Raw genomic sequence first — 16,327 nt, forward strand, 5'->3', positions numbered from 1 at the left:
CAACAACCAGCAGAGGTGACTTGTTGTGACGCAGTGCGTCAACCTCAGCAACCCGGTAGGGTGTTGACTGCACAACCCAGATGGTCTAGACAGTTTCGGGTTGACGCTGTACTTCCTCGCGCTCCCATGGTTGTTGACAGTTCACAGACTGTGCAGCAGTTCCATGATATTGCGTCCGGCTCCGTCACGCATCCACCAGTGCGACAGCGAGTCAGACGTTGCCCACTCCGTTGCCGTTTCCTCATCAGTTTCGAATGAGGAACCCTCTGATGAGGACGTTGCTGAACAAGACGATCAGCCCCCAGCCCTGCTATCCATCCAGAAGATGCTGAAGAAGGAACGCTGCTCAGTCAGGCTGTGGATGAGTCTGGTAGGGACGCTGTCATCCGTGGATCAATTTGTGTCACTAGGAAGACTACACCTCCGTCCTCTTCTATACCATCTAGCTTTTCACTGGAAAAAGGACAAGACGCTAGAAGCGGTCTCGATCCCGGTTTCCGAAAAGATAAAGTCTTGTCTGACTTGGTGAAAGGACTATATCAACCTAAGAGAGGGTCTTCCCCTGACTGTTCAGACTCCCAACCACGTTCTCTTCTCGGACGCATCGGACGTAGGCTGGGGTGCGACATTAGACGGTCGGGAATGCTCGGGATTATGGAACTCGAGTCAAAGGACAATGCATTTCAACTGCAAGGAGCTACTGGCAGTACGTCTGGCCTGGAAAGCTTCAGGTCTCTCCTTCAAGGCAAAGTGGTGGAGGTGAACTCGGACAACACGGCTTTGGCGTACATCTCCAAGCAAGGAGGGACCTACTCTCTGACGTTGTACGAGATCGCAAGGGACCTCCTCACCTTGTCAAAAGGTCTAGACATATCACTAGTAACGAGGTTCATCCAAGGCAACTTGAATGTCATGGCAGATTGTCTCAGTCGGAAGGGACAAATAATTCCAACAGAATGGACCCTCCACAAGGATGTATGCAAGAGACTTTGGGCCACCTGGGGCCAGCCAACCATAGATCTCTTCGCAACCTCGATGACCAAGAGGCTCCCAATATTTTGCTCACCAATCCCGGACCCAGCAGCAGTTCATATAGATGCCTTTCTCCTAGATTGGTCACATCTAGATCTATATGCATTCCCTCCGTTCAAGATTGTCAACAAGGTACTGCAGAAGTTCGCCTCTCACGAAGGGACAAGGTTGACGCTAGTTGCTTCCCTCTGGCCCGCGAGACAATGGTTCACAGAGGTACTTCGATGGCTAGTAGACGTTCCCAGAACACTTCCCCTAAGGGTGGACCTTCTACGTCAGCCACACGTAAAGAAGGTACACCAAGGCCTCCACGCTCTTCGTCTGACTGCCTTCAGACTATCGAAAGACTCTCGAGAGCTAGAGGCTTTTCGAAGGAGGCAGCCAGAGCGATTGCTAGAGCAAGGAGAACATCCACCCTTAGAGTCTACCAATCGAAGTGGGAAATCTTCCAAAACTGGTGCAAGTCAGTATCCGTATCCTCGACCAGTACCTCTGTAACTCAAATAGCTGACTTCCTCTTATATCTGAGGAAAGAACGATCTCTTTCAGCTCCCTCTATCAAGGGTTACAGAAGCATGTTGGCATCAGTCTTCCGTCACAGAGGCTTAGATCTTTCCAACAATAAAGATCTACAGGACCTCCTTAAGTCTTTTGAGACCACGAAGGAGCGTCGTTTGGTTACACCTGGTTGGAATTTAGACGCGGTACTAAGATTCCTTATGTCAGACAGGTTCGAACCGCTACAATCAGCCTCCCTGAAAGATCTCACCTTAAAGACTCTTTTCCTGGTATGCTTAGCCACAGCTAAAAGAGTCAGTGAGATTCATGCCTTCAGCAAGAACATCGGATTCTCATCCAAAACGGCTACATGTTCTACAACTTGGGTTTCTAGCCAAAACGAGCTGCCTTCTCGGCCTTGGCCAATATCGTTCAATATTCCAAACTTATCGTATGGTTGGAAATGAACTAGAAAGAGTCTTATGCCCTGTAAGAGCTCTTAAGTTCTATTTAAAACGAACTAAACCTTTACGAGGCCCGTCTGAAGCTTTATGGTGTTCAGTTAAGAAACCATCTTTGCCTATGTCAAAGAATGCTTTATCCTATTTTATCAGACTGTTAATACGAGAAGCTCATTCCCATCTGAATGAGGAAGACCAAGCTTTGCTGAAGGTAAGGACACACGAAGTTAGAGCTGTCGCAACTTCCGTGGCCTTTAAACAAAATAGATCTCTGCAAAGTATAATCGACGCAACCTATTGGAAAAGCAAGTCAGTGTTCGCGTCTTTTTATCTTAAGAATGTCCAGTCTCTTTACGAGAACTGCTACACTCTGGGACCATTCGTAGCAACGAGTGCAGTAGTGGGTGAGGGCTCAACCACTACAATTCCCTAATTCCATAACCTTTTTAATCTTTCTCTTGAAATGTTTTATTATTGTTTTTGGGTTGTCCGGAAGGCTAAGAAGCCTTTCGCATCCTACTTGATTTGGCGGGTGGTCAAAGTCATTTCTTGAGAAGCGCCTAGATTAGAGGTTTTGATGAGGTCCTGTTGTATGGGTTGCAACCCTTGATACTTCAGCTCCTAGGGGTCGCTCAGCATCCTAAGAGGATCGCGAGGCTCCGTAAGGAAGACGTACTTAAAAAGGCAGAGTAATTGTTCAAGTCGACTTCCTTACCAGGTACTTATTTATTTTATGTTTGTTATTTTGAATAACTGCTAAAATGAAATAAAAAATCCTTAGCTCATAATAATGTAAACAATTATTGCTGGTCTCTACCCACCCCCCTGGGTGTGAATCAGCTTATATAATCACCGCCTAAGTTTAATATTGAAAAATGTTATTTTTATAATAAAATAAATTTTTGAATATACTTACCCGGTGATTATATATTAAAGGACCCTCCCTTCCTCCCCAATAGAGACCCAGTGGACCGAGGAAAAAATTGAGTTCTGTGTTTACATTGAGTACTGAGTACCTGCCCGACAGATGGCGCTGTTGATGTACACCCCCTACCTGTATAGCGATCGCTGGCGGATTTTTAACGTAGAGTTTTCTGTCGAGCAACAGAGTTGCAGCTTATATAATCACCGGGTAAGTATATTCAAAAATTTATTTTATTATAAAAATAACATTTTTTTATTTCTTACTGGTAACGAGCTCAATTTTTTTTTTTTATGTCACTTTTACTCTTAAGATGATTATTCATTGCACATCAGTATAGCAAAAGGATGAAAAACCTGTGATATGATCCTTAATTATGATGAGAATTTGCACATATTAAATGTTGGGACTTTGTACTGTATTATGAAAGTGTCATGAATTCCACTTCAAGGAATGTAGGATTGCTGTGCTAGTATTGAGTGACTGGTGTGAGATTCTTATTTAAAGGTGAGGTGGTTGTTCTGCTCATTTCCCTTCAATGGATTGTGTCCAAATTTGGAAAAGGGAAGTTGATTTTTTGTCAGGGTTTCCTTAAAGAAGTCAGACTTATAAGGATTTTAGTTATAGTGTTTTTGTATAGATTGGTACAAATTAGGATTGCTTGTTTTTCATACAGAATTAAGGTGGGGTTTTCATAGTGAATTATGGTAGCTTTTTCATACAGAATTAATGTAAGTTTTTCATATAGAATTATATAGGGTTTCTATTGTTTACGTAGCGTAGCCTCTGAGCATATTTTATTTAACTATGTGAGAGGGTGAAAAATGTCCTCGATCCATTTAGTAAGTGCAACACCCAGTCAGTCAGCTCATTGGAAAGTTTCAAGCTCGAGTTTCTTCAAAAATGTTTTTATTTCCCAAAAGTGTAGAATCCTCAGGTTCAGTAAGCAAAGCATATAAAATATTTACCATATCAAGTTTTTGAAATAGCTCGTATTATAGTTACAAAAATGTATTAGAGTAAAGAAACTACTTGAAATTTTAGTATACAGTAGGCTATGCCTAAATATTGTCACTTTTCTGAGATAACTGTTTTTAACATGAAAGTTGTTTGTTTATATGAATTGGTTTACAGTATAAAAATTCTTTAAAGATCAAGTTTTGTTTCTTGATTTTAGAGCATTTGTTTATTAATTTTGTGATTTGCTGAACTATCTAAGAAGGAAATTTGTCTTTCTAAGGTCCCCGACGAATAAATGATAGATTATAATTTGTCTTTTTGATCTTAGAGATTTGTGTTTAATGCTTCACTCTTTATTAGCATATATTTTCCAAACAGTAACTATTAAATTTTATAGAAGTTATAATAGCTGGTCCTGTTTTTTTTTTATGACAGGATTCTAGTTTTTCCTCCGAGATAATTTTTGTGAACAGCTGGGTGTTTCGTAATTAATATAGATGGTCATTTTTATAACTGCCTTACATAGAAAGTTATTTAGGCTCTCAGAGACTTTGGTGTTCCAAGCAATACTAAAATTATATCTAATTTGATATTTGTTCATCTTGTGGTGGTTTCAGTAAAGAAATAACCTACTCTGCAAGCGTTATTTAGGCGCTCAGACTTTCGTGTTCCATCCATTACTAAAATTATATCTCTAATTTAATATTTGTTATCTTGTGGTGGTTTTCAGTAAAGAATTATTGTACCCTGCAAACGTAATCCGAGTCTGTATGTTTTGTTTCTGAGCTCATTCTGGTAAATTTAAAAAGGCAATTTAAACTTAATTTCCATCCATCCATATACCAAGGCACTTCCCCCAATTTTGGGGGGTAGCCGACACCAACAATGAAACAAAACAAAAAGGGGACCTCTACTCTCTATGTTCCTTCAGCCTAATCAGGGACTCAACCGAGTTCAGCTGGTACTGCTAGGGTGCCACAGCCCAACCTCCCACATTTCCACCACAGACGAAGCTTCATAATGCTGACTCCCCTACTGCTGCTACCTCCGCGGTCATCTAAGGCACCAGAGGAAGCAGCAGGGCCTACTGGAACTGCGTCACAATCGCTCGCCATTCATTCCTATTTCTAGCACGCTCTCTTGCCTCTCTCACATCTATCCTCCTATCACCCAGAGCTTTCTTCACACCATCCATCCACCCAAACCTTGGCCTTCCTCTTGTACTTCTCCCATCAACTCTTGCATTCATCACCTTCTTTAGCAGACAACCATTTTCCATTCTCTCAACATGGCCAAACCACCTCAACACATTCATATCCACTCTAGCCGCTAACTCATTTCTTACACCCGTTCTCTCCCTCACCACTTCGTTCCTAACCCTATCTACTCGAGATACACCAGCCATACTCCTTAGACACTTCATCTCAAACACATTCAATTTCTGTCTCTCCATCACTTTCATTCCCCACAACTCCGATCCATACATCACAGTTGGTACAATCACTTTCTCATATAGAACTCTCTTTACATTCATGCCCAACCCTCTATTTTTTACTACTCCCTTAACTCCCCCCAACACTTTGCAACCTTCATTCACTCTCTGACGTACATCTGCTTCCACTCCACCATTTGCTGCAACAACAGACCCCAAGTACTTAAACTGATCCACCTCCTCAAGTAACTCTCCATTCAACATGACATTCAACCTTGCACCACCTTCCCTTAATTTCAGGCTGGGTTAATCCCAAGTCTGATAAAAATGAAATTATTTTAATTACCAAAAATTGCTTTACCATAATTATTTTGAACGTAACTTGTAGTTAGATATCAATTCAGACAGGACTTATATGTTTGTGATAGTATAGTAGGAGATCGTGAGAAGAGGATAGTGTAGTAAGAGATTGTAAGATGAGGATAGTATTGTTATTATTATCTCTATTGTATTGTTTAGAATAGTGTCAGCTTTTTACATAAGTTGATCTTGCCTTCCAACGCTGTTTTCCTTAGGTTTTGTATTTGAGAACTTTATTGCACAGCTAAAGTGATTCAGGTGTCGACGTGTAAGATGAATGCGTACTTCGGTCCGATCTGACTGTCTGCTGGGGGAAGCAGCAAGGATGGTCAGGGCAGTAGTCTTGCACCTCTCTTCTCTTTTACCCGACTCAATCATGTGCATGGAATGGCCCGAGACTGGGAGGCAACTTGGCATTTGTGAATCTTGTCTGCTTTTGACCGACCTTCAGGTGTCTGTAGTAATGGATCGTTCTGAAATTGCACAAAGGCCTGAAAACGACTCTGTTACTTGTTTTAGATTTTTTGTTTGCTTTCCATTCTAGAAGTATTAATGAATTATTTTTTGACCTAGTGTATAGTTTTGTTTCATTAAAGAATTCGTAACTTTATAATTGCTGGAATCTACTATATAGTACATAAATGTTTTACCATTTTAACTTCAGGAAAGGTCAAAACTATTCCTGGAGTTATTAAATTACAATCCATAAATCATTCTATGTAAAATTATTAATAAAATATTGGAATAAAAGAAGGAAAAGGAAAGCATTCAAGGGCCTAGTAACATTGCTTCTTCAGAAGAAAACTGCATTTAAGTTACTGGTTACTAGGTGGGACAGGGGATGGCCTTGGTGGGCTTTCCTTTTCCCTCCTTTTTTATTAATAATTATCTGTGCATTAGAGAAAACACTGCTTACTTACACAATCATGAAATATGTAACCTCAAATGCTGAGCTTCATATGCACCTGCAGTTTTCAAAAAAGAAAACGGGCATTGTCCAGATAACAGAAAACGGGAATTTTTGTCAGTCAGTGCATCATGTTAGATGAAGGATGACTCGACTAGAGCCATTCTTGGTCAAATCGTGAGAGTAATGCGTGACAAATGTAAGTTTTCTTTAAATGGAGAGCATTTAAAGCTTTCAGTAAATGGGGCACCATGAATTTGATGTAATGTCGTTGACTTGAGTGTTTGTATTTAATTTATATAGCTAAACTGATTACACTGAAACCTGTCTCATGTTGGGCATCCAATCTTATACAATAAAAGACTTTAAAAAGATTTATTGTTCATATTCACTTAAACTGTACCTAAAATTTTATTTCGCTACCTTCAAGATTTAATAAGAGGCTTTTGAAGTAACATCAACTAATAAAAATAGCAAGGCCATTATTATCATGACTTGAATCAGGAAAAAAACCTAGATAGATATTTGAATTAAGAAGTAGACTGATCCAAAATGAATTACCGAAATATAGTTTGCCCATGTTGACTTTGTACTTCATATTCAGAAAACACTAGCACTGCTCCTCTGCCACCTCTCCCCCATGGGGGGTGAACAAAATCTGTACGTGGGGAATCAATAACGGTCCACATGGACAAGTGGGTAGTTAAGAGTGGAGACTTCATGAACCTACTCGCCCATTTTTTTGTGGGGAATAAGGCATTTGCTGATACTAGAAGGGGCAGGGGGCCGTTTAGGGAGAATACTCTGTCTAACGAGCTTTAATATAAGAATACAGATTACTATGTATTTTTTTAATTTTTTTACTTCAGGTTTTCTTATTATATACCAGGTTAACTAAATTAAAAAGTGCAATACCTTTTATATGCATTTTATTTCAAAATCCGTATGTTACAAGTGTTTCAATATGGTAAAAATATCTTAGTTTAATAAGGTAAAATATCTTTTCATGGTTATACAGTACTAGATATAAATAATTGAATCAGTTACATATAGCAAATTCTCATATAGGAAACTAACTGCTTTTATCTCGCACATTGCCATATTAAACAGTGCAGAAAACTTTTCAAGATAAAATACCTGCTACTTGCTAAGGTCCACAGCATAAGAATAACTAGTATGGACAAAAATGCTTGTTAGATACAGGAGCTAGGGTTTTGAATGATAATCTATGGCAAAAGTGACAGCACTGCTAATATCCAAGTCAAGGTAGATGGCCCAACATTTAGACACCAGTCGTCAGTAATATGCACATTACTAACTTGCAGTTACTGTATATTGGAGGTTCATTATAGTCAAGAGCTGAAAAGGATTTTTTTTTCTGAAAAGTACAAGGTATTTGAATAGCTAATTAGTCACCTTTATCCATAACGGAAATGAAAACGCCTAAGTTGAGTAATTCCTGGAGTTTAGCCAGGTGGTGGTTAGTTCTCAAGATACCCCCATCAGAAATGGTAAAGCCTAAGATTTTGCTAATCTCCATAATAGCAATAGATAGGTCAGACAAGGACATTTATAAGATGTCAAACAAGAAGAAAAGGCAGAGAATTTAAAGCAATTGTTTGTTATCAAGGATAGAGATTGATATATACTGTATTGCATTAGGATGACATTAAGAGAAATATTTTGAACTATTGAATACTGAAAATGAGAGGATGGTTAGGAGAGGCACCCAGTGATGGAAATACGGAATACAGAAATAAAGCAGGTATTGAGTAATATGTAAAATAGAAAAGCACTGGGCCCATCAGTTTCAAACTAAAATGGTCAAGATCCTTGATAAAGAAAAGGAAAGAATGGATGGTAGAATTAAGAGCAATATGAATGAAATAATGTAAATACTAAGTGTCTAATGGTGTATATATATTTATGCAGAAAGGTGATGGCATGGAATGTTAATAACTACAAGGGAATTGAACTACCAATATGGTGTAAAGGTTTTGAGAGAATACTAGATGTGATTGTAAGGACTGGGAAACAGCACTATGGACTCATGAGAGGGAACAATAGGATCTTCTGTACTTTAGTAGATCTGTAGAAGGCGTATCATTGAATACAAAGAGAAGTGATGTTTTGGTGCTTGTGGTAGAATGGAAGAGGAAAGTCTCAGACAAGTTGGTTAGAATGGTAAAGATGACATATTAAAGAAAGACAAAATTGCTGTTGGGGAAACAAACCTTTGAAGTTAAGTGTTGGATTAAAGCAGGGGTCAACATTAAGCATGTTTTTATTAGTAGTAGTTATGGATGTGTTAAGCCGTACGGAAAGTAGGGACAGGGTAGCTATGCATTAAAGCAGAGGTTCTGTTATAAAACAGGTGGAACAAGTCAGATACTGGGGATCTATTATGTCACGAGGGAAGACTTGCGGTGGAGGTTGAGAATAGAATAAAAGCAGCTTGGGGAAGTGGAGAGATGCATGACAAGAAAATGCCAATCAAGCTAAAATTCAAGATCTATAACACCGTAATATGACCAGTGTTAATTTATGGATCAGAAATATAGGCTCTACAACAAAATGAGGTAGAAAGCTTGAGAGAACAAAGATGAGTATGCTGAGGTGGATTATGGGTATATCTCAGCTCAAAAGATTGGAAAACGATGAAATAAGACAAATGACGGGCATAAGATTACCAAGGTGTCAAGGGTCACGACAGATATGGTGTGGGCGCATGTTGAGGGGGGCTTCAGAGAAACTGGTTAGGGGAAGAAGATTGAGAGGGGGTAATGCAGTGAATTAGATGGTGAGATAAGGTGAAGGATAATATGGAGAGAAGAGGTTAACTTTGCTATTGAGCATTGGAGAGTACAACAGGCAACCAACCCCTGGATATAGGGATAACACTGGGAAGGAAGAAGGTAAGACAGTCTAATATATGAGGTCAGCTGAAAAATAACACTCTGTAAACTATTCCCAGAAATGCCTCAGGCATGAAAAGTCTGAATTGCTACCATTAGTATCAATATTACTAGCAATGCAAGCCTGTGTAAAATTAAATCAGGCTTTTCAAGTTGATAGTTAACTGAACCAAGGCTATTCAGAGTAAATCTCTCATAAGACTAGCCTTACCTTTGTTTTGAGAAGTTAATATCTTGAGCTTCACCTTTTCTTAAGGGGAATATTGAGAAATTACCTCCCCTGGCAAAGAAACTACAGATTGCTCAAGTGAATAGTATCATTTGTTATGGTTGTAGTAGCTCCTGTAATTAGCCATCAAAACATTTTTAACTCGATACCATGGACAAATCTTTCACAGCTCTGAATATGATGAACCTAGATTATAACGTAAGTAGTTCATAGTGCCCATATTACTAACCATTGACATCCAAGTGCTGGGCCATCTACCTTTACTACTTTAACTATATGTAGTTATACCATTAGCACTGGTATGGTGCTTTTCACCATAAATCATCCTTCATGACCCTTGCTCTTGTATCTTCCAGCATTTTCAACAAAAATTTTTCTTATGCAATTGACATTACAGCTTAGCGGCTATTATTTACAACAAAATATTTGAAATCATTCTAACCAATGTACAGTTTAAGTTACACAAGCATTTCATATCTCAATTAAGCTCTAATGATTAACATTTGTACCAAATATTGTAAATGACAAAACAGTATTTTAATGTAAATAAAAAGTAACTGGTTTTAAGCATTTTATGCTTTGCTGTCTGAAAGGGAAAAAATCCTTAATTACCATTTTCAGTTTGCTTTCTATTTATATGAAAATATCTTTTTATTGGATTTACAAAGCAATTTTACCTATAAAACCAATTTGATAGGTTCAATATGCATTCTACTCTATTACAATTGAAAATTTCAATCACAACACTACCTTCCCATATCTTCAAATGTATTAAATAGTATTGGTAAGCAAAATTTACCAAATTGTTTTAAGAAACGCACAAATTTTTTCTTTGAACTTCCCTCTTGCCCACAACCTGATTACTTTTTCTCCTTCGAAGTAGTGCCCCCACCCCCTATCCCCCTTTCTATATCCATTAAAATTTAGTCTACTTAAGAACCAGATGTGTCTGAGCATCTCTTCACAAAATCTTAACCATTTGCTTTAAGCCTCTCAGTAAAAACCTGTAAGTTTTATAATAAAACCCTCTTACAACATCCACTTTAAGAAATATTACATGAACAGATTTATTACGTGATTATAGATTTAAAACTACTTCATTGATTCCTTCCTTCTCTGAAGACATCATGGAAAATTAATGCTTCCATGGAACTCAAATTACTATACCTTTCATACAAAGTTTATCAATTTAATCTGTAAAATGCTTCAAACTACAACTTAACTATAACAACTATATAGGCTATATTCTACACTAGATTATGAGGCAGTTAATTGCATCTTTTGTATAAAGAATATGCAAAGCTTAAAACCACAAAAATAAACAAAGCTTAAAACCATTAATCAAGAGATTTTACCCTTTTTACAAATTTTGTCATTCTAATTCTTTGAAACAAATGTCTATTCACTGGATTGAAAAAATAACAGGATCTGCTTTTGCAAACCAGCATGTAAAATGTGTGACAAGAATAATAAAAAAGATTGATATATTGTGAAAATTATTAATTTAAAACAAAATTACTAAAGGATATTTGAAATTAATCTTACATGCAAGCACCTTAGGAGAAAAAGTTTTCAAACAATTTAAACTGATTTTGAAAATTATTTTCACTATGAATATAACCTTAATTCCAATGTGAGAGAGAGAGAGAGAGAGAGAGAGAGAGAGAGAGAGAGAGAGAGAGAGAGAGAGAGAGAGAGAGAGAGAGAGAGAGAGAGAGAGAGAGAGAGAGAATTAACTTCTCAAAACAAAGGTAAGAACACTTGGTTCTCCCTTTAACCGAAATAGGGGAAAATTTTTATCTTATAAGGGAGTTTAAAATTTTTTTTAGTTAAGCAGAATCTGTCATTATTGCAAGAGGGAAGGAAATATGATTATTTTGAAACATATAAGGACACCTCATAAATTAGTATTTGTTTTAAGTCTAGTATATTCATAATATCAATGCTTATGTTGACTGCTAGAATACAATGAGCTATTTTCCCCCAAACCCTAAGGCAGTGTCAGACAGCACTGCCAATATGTGGCTAATTAGAGAGCCAGACTTTATTTTATTCCATAGCTTCTACCTTGAGCAAATCTGCTTATTCTTTCAAGAGGACATAGGTCTAAATTCAAATTTGTGTAAGAGGAATTTAATGAGTTGCTATGAATTAGGTGATAGTCTCTCAGACAGATTTGAAATGGTAGACAAACAAAGATGAAATGATATTCAGTTGAAATTAATTTGTTGTAGGTTATTTTCAAAAGCAATTAATATTCTTTAACACAAATTGTGAAAAGAATTTAAATCAATTACTAAAAAGATTATTGTTAATTTCCATTCTGTCACACATTTTGATAACTTGTTTACAGTGCTTTACATAATTCTAAATATGAGATGATCTAGAAAGACCAAGAGGAAACTGAAATTTGATTTTAACAACTTGTTAATGAAAATTGAAAACATGGGCAGCAAATTTCTAAGCAAGAAGTCCTAACTCATTTACATTTGCTGGTCGTAATTGGTTGTTAATGTTCAATTTCCTCATTTTTTCAAAAACATTTACAGTAATACATAATATAAAAACGGTCCATTCAACATAACAGTCCCTGCTAATCAATTTAGAAAGTAATATTAATCTATTATCAGTCGGTATATTTGTATTTGCAAACTAATTTTCAAGCAACTGAAAGAATGATTGTGCTTAATATCAAATAATTAATAACAAATTGCAACTTGAATTTAAACAATGAAACGACCTCATAAATGATGAACTGAACTTAATTTTCAAGTAAAAATTTGGACCTGATTCAAATTTTTTAATGTAAAGATGCATAAAATGAAAAACTAACAAAGTAAAAGTTAATAGCTTTAATAATTAAATTTGAGGCTTCCTGAAATAATGATACTGTGATAAACTTGAATTAATCAGGTAATATTGTTATTGTAATAATCTATGTTGCTTTTATACTGTAACTAAACTAGTTTTACTTTTACCTTCAGTTACTGATTGCTATCCAACTAATCGGATATAAATGGAGTGACCAATGTAACATAACGCACCAAAATCGGGTCAACTGAGTATTTTATGCCCACTGTCATTATTTACTCATAAGCGAATACTCAAAGTTTGATAAGCCGCTTCATTGGGACTGTTTGGTGCCAATTATTCTCTCCTCCTTGGAAACTTTCTGGAATTTTTCAGTAGTAAATCCGGGATTATAGATTATTCTCTGCTGATCTTCCTTGTTAGTGATTATTTGCAGTTAACTTTTCTGTTTTACCTGGACACTAAATTTCCTTCTCTTTGGAGGATTCTAGTCTGAAAAATAAATAAAAGATGTTAATTATACAGATATGTCAGTCTTGTTCATATATCTTACTGTGCACCTCCATAACAGGACTATACTTTTGGTAAAAAATTCTGCATTATAAACTACCAAGAATATAAAATATTCTAATATAATATTTAGGAAAGTGGAAACAATGAAAATCTAGATATGTCCATGACATTTACAATAGCAAATATTACAACCGAAAGTCTCTCTTGTGAAATGGAAATGTATTACCTCCAAAATCCTAACAAGGAAATATTTCATTACAATAACCTAATAACTTCCTTCTGGTAATCAACTAATTAACATGAGCTCTCTAAATCATCAATTAATCCCTACAATTTTCTTCAAGAGATACTCATACCTGGTCAAACACAATCAAAATCTTTTTATATAAAAACTTCTGTATAAATTATGAACAAAAATAGGATTTATTGACATATATTGTTTAGTATACAAGAGTATAATGCTATGCAAATTTTTAATTGATGTAGTGTTTTCACTCAAAAAAAAAAAAAATAAATAAATAAAATAAAAGACCTGCAACTTTCCAAATTTTTCATTTTTTTTTGCATCATTCTTGTAACAGAAATGACATGCTAAATTTCCATTAAATATTATATGGATCCTCCTTAAAGTAACTTTAGCTATCCTATCATCTTTAAGGAAATTTTCTGGTTAACCTTCAATCATATGAACCAGCTTCTTACAGCCAGATTCCCCATAAAAACTTATCACTTTCTATGACTCAATTACCTAGTTTTGACTGGTTCATTTACAAGCTCATTTAGCAATAATGTTATTTACCTACTGAGTATACTTCATCAATGGACTAACCTATCAAACACTATTAAACTAACAACCTGGTTTAACGGGAGTCATATCTTCAACATTACTAAGCAGAACAACAATATATCTTTTGCCCATGATTAACCAATACCAGATACCTTAACTCAATGAAAATATATCCAGGCTTATCCATCCATTACATAATCCTGACTTTACCCAGCATTGGCTGGACTTCTCCCTTGACGAATTGTCTTATCAAATTACTGATCATATTTTACATCAGCTAACAAATACATAATTGTTTTGACCATTATAGTGTGTTTATATAACAATCTTTAGCAAGAGTCAGTATTACACTCACAATTGCAAGCTCCTAGTATCTAGTGCTCCTTTGTATGGATGAATATAAGCCTCGGGCTATATACTTTAATGAAAAGTATACATAATTGTTAACAGGCTGAGGAGACTACAACTCATTACAAAGTCTTCTCTCTTCAAAGGCTGAACTCCTCTCTACCTTGGAGATGTGAGTGTAGATGTAACTCATAGGAGTATAGCGCTTGGAGACAAACAGTAGTGCATGGGGATCCAGCGGGTGGAGACTTACACCCCATGCAAAACTAAACACTAATAATAAGTGTAAGAACTCCAATTTTAGATAACCAGGCACCTCGTATATATGCTTGCCGATATTTCTTCCCATAAGAGAGAACTACTGGCACTCTCAGGGAAGCTGGTAACTTTCTAGACCTCTCAAACATCCTACTTATTCTGGTATTTGTAGCATGATTCTAGCAAAAAGGAGGAAGAGGGAAGAAATTAAAAAAAAAATTTCATAGGGTTGCACAAGCCAAGGACAACACGCATGAGGGGAACAAGAGGAACTCAGAGAGACAGTATCCAGGTGTATGTTCTTAGCATCTCCCCAAGATCACAGAGACTTTGAAAGAAAGGGGATGGGTGACAGCATTTCCCATCAAACTAGGTAGTGGCTTCCTTCAATTTAAGTAAATTGAAGCCTAAGGGTAGACCCCTTTCTGAGGATTCGTTATCGCTGTTGTCATAAGACCATACTTACTTTCGTAAAATTATTAATAGCTACAAATTAGTAGTACCAATAATCTGGTTCCTACCTGATAAGGATGCTGGCTTCATAGTTATCCTGCTTCATTTGCCTGCATTCCTTAAGAGACTTAGCGGTCCACCCAGGGGGCTGTAAAAGTCTCTATGGGGCTGCCACAAGGTGCTCGACCTTAGCGTGGCTAGACCTCCACCCTTGCTAACCTGGTATAGGCATGGATAATGATTCTGACCACCTACTCAGAAAACTAAGAACACACACCATAAAAACTAACTTGACTTGCATCCCAGACTGTGGAAGGCTGCAACAACCTGTGAAAACAAAGTACAGTACAAGAAAAAGGCAAGGGTATATAATAAAAAAGGTTATAGGGAAGAGGCAGTAGACCCTTCTCCAACTACGACGCCAGAAGTAACATACGGACCCAGGGAGCAACAATCTTCAATTGGGTCTGGACATCTCTAAGAACAGTCTGCGAAGATTGATTTACTTTGCCAGAAAGTAGCCTCCAAAATTTACTTCATTGACTTATTGTGCTTGTAAGCCATAGAAGTTGCTACAGCTCTAACCTCATATGGTTTTACCTTAAGAATTAGGATACTTCTTTCCTCACAATTCTGGTGAGCTTCCTTTATCAAATCCTTAATAGAAAAAAAAAAGCCAGGTCATTCTTTGATAAGGGCAAAGAGAGCTTTTTAACCGAGCACCAGAGGTTGTCTGCTTGTCCTCTCAGGTTTTTGGATGCTCTAAAATAAAATTTCAGAGCTCTCACTGGACACAGGCCTCTCTCCTTCTCCCATCCAACTAAGTGAGATAGCCCTGGAATGGTAAAAGATCTTGGCCAAGGTCGAGAAGCATTCTCGTTCTTGGCGAAAAAGCCTAGCTGAAGGGAGCAAACTGCATTGTCTCCATTAAAGCCCACCTTCTTGCTGATGGCTTGTAACTCTCCTACTCTTTTGGCTGTAACCAATGCAATTAGGAATAGTGTCTTTTTGGTAATATCCTTCCAAGAAGCCTTGTCAAGAGGTTCAAACCTACTTGAGGTCAAAAAAGTCAGGACTACATCCAGGTTCTAAGAGGAGGTTGGATTGTCCTTTCTCTTAGCGGTCTCAAAAGATCTAATGAGATCCGAGAGATCCTTGTTACCTGACACGTCAATGTGTCTGTGGCGAAAGACGGAGGCTAGCATGCTGCGGTAACCCTTGATGGTAGGTACAGCCAACTTTTCTTTTGTTTGCAAATGCAACAGAAAGTCTGCTATTTGGGCTATAGAGGTACTGGTAGAGGAAAGTTTGTTAGTCCTGCACCATTCTCTAAATACGTCCCACTTAGATTGGTAAACCTTAATAGTGGACGTCCTTCTACCTCTCGCGATAGCTCATGCAGCTTCCCTTGAAAAGCCCTTTGCTCTTGCCAGCTTTTCGA

At 37.2% G+C, this 16,327-nt stretch overlaps 1 long non-coding RNA gene across 2 annotated transcripts in view; it reads right to left on the reverse strand.

Annotated features, from left to right (window-relative positions):
- Window positions 1-11,365: 11,365 nt before the first annotated feature.
- LOC137638250 (uncharacterized) overlaps window positions 11,366-16,327 on the reverse strand; it is a 35,063-nt gene continuing 30,101 nt past the window's right edge. For both annotated transcript variants that reach the window (XR_011043956.1, XR_011043955.1), the window contains exon 4: window positions 11,366-13,019. This is a non-coding gene — a long non-coding RNA (uncharacterized lncRNA). The remainder of the gene's footprint in view (window positions 13,020-16,327) is intronic.

This window comes from Palaemon carinicauda, chromosome 3 (genome assembly GCF_036898095.1).
Source record: "Palaemon carinicauda isolate YSFRI2023 chromosome 3, ASM3689809v2, whole genome shotgun sequence".
NCBI classification, from domain to species: domain Eukaryota; kingdom Metazoa; phylum Arthropoda; class Malacostraca; order Decapoda; family Palaemonidae; genus Palaemon; species Palaemon carinicauda.